This window comes from Pelmatolapia mariae, linkage group LG7, assembly GCF_036321145.2.
Source record: "Pelmatolapia mariae isolate MD_Pm_ZW linkage group LG7, Pm_UMD_F_2, whole genome shotgun sequence".
Lineage (NCBI taxonomy): Eukaryota > Metazoa > Chordata > Actinopteri > Cichliformes > Cichlidae > Pelmatolapia > Pelmatolapia mariae.
In genome coordinates, this window is record NC_086233.1 from 10767617 (window position 1) to 10768670 (window position 1054).

Genomic DNA, 1054 nt, shown 5'->3' on the forward strand with positions numbered 1-1054 from the left:
GTCAATATACATCTGCATTACTTTTACAGATCAATTTTTCTGTTAAATTTCCCATACAAAACACTCAAGATGTTTTGGATATATTCAATCTGATAGATTTCATGAATTTGACTATAAAGCAAGTGTCTGTATTTGCCTTTTGCAGAGCCAGAAATGTTTCTGTCAGTGTCAGAATACAATCTGGAGAAAGCTAGTTAAAATTGTTAGTGTCAGTTCAATAAAAACTTCAGATCCAAGCTTATATCCCCCCATCTCAGCTGACTGCAGGTTTCCCCAACCTTATAAACAGTACGTTTGCATAATGACTAAAACTGGCACCAGTGGCTAACAATGGGCTGTGAGGTCAGTTTCATGGTCATTAATATGCAAATTGGCATGATGTTTTGAGAAAATGCATCTCAGCTGTTCCGATACTCATGACACATAAGGGATCACTAAGGGTTTTTGCTTAGGCAGCAGTTGTCTGTCTTCTCTCCTGGATCGGTTGGAGCTTTCTTTAGGCACCTTCCCAGCTTTGACAAATGTCCAGCTGAGATAACCACATTTACTCAGGGCCTTCTTGATGTCATGTTCTTCTGTTTCCCAGGCATCATGGCTATTGATCAATGATGAAAGAAGTCACTTGGAAGATGAACAAAACTCCCACTGAAAATTCTACATCCAGATAAACAGAATTAACTTTCTGGAATTGCTTAAAATGATAACTCATAGTACTCATGCACTGAGTATTCAAAACCCACACACTCATAAACTGTTCTTTTGAGTGTTTGACTAGTTTTAATTAAGGGGTTAAGGCAAACACTTTCTTACATTAGTCTAGCATTATTGATGAGTTTCAAACTCACTTTCAAGGATTCTGAGTTATTTACACGCTTGAAACATATTTAAGAGTATTCTCCTGTTGTGTTAGCTGTTCATTAACCATACACACCTACTGGAGCCACCGACTATATTGTTTGATACAACCACAGATTGTATCTAAAAATGATAGATGTAGCTTCCTGGTTTGAAGAGGGAAGTCAGTGTGGATGTGCCTGAATCCTAAATTCTACTC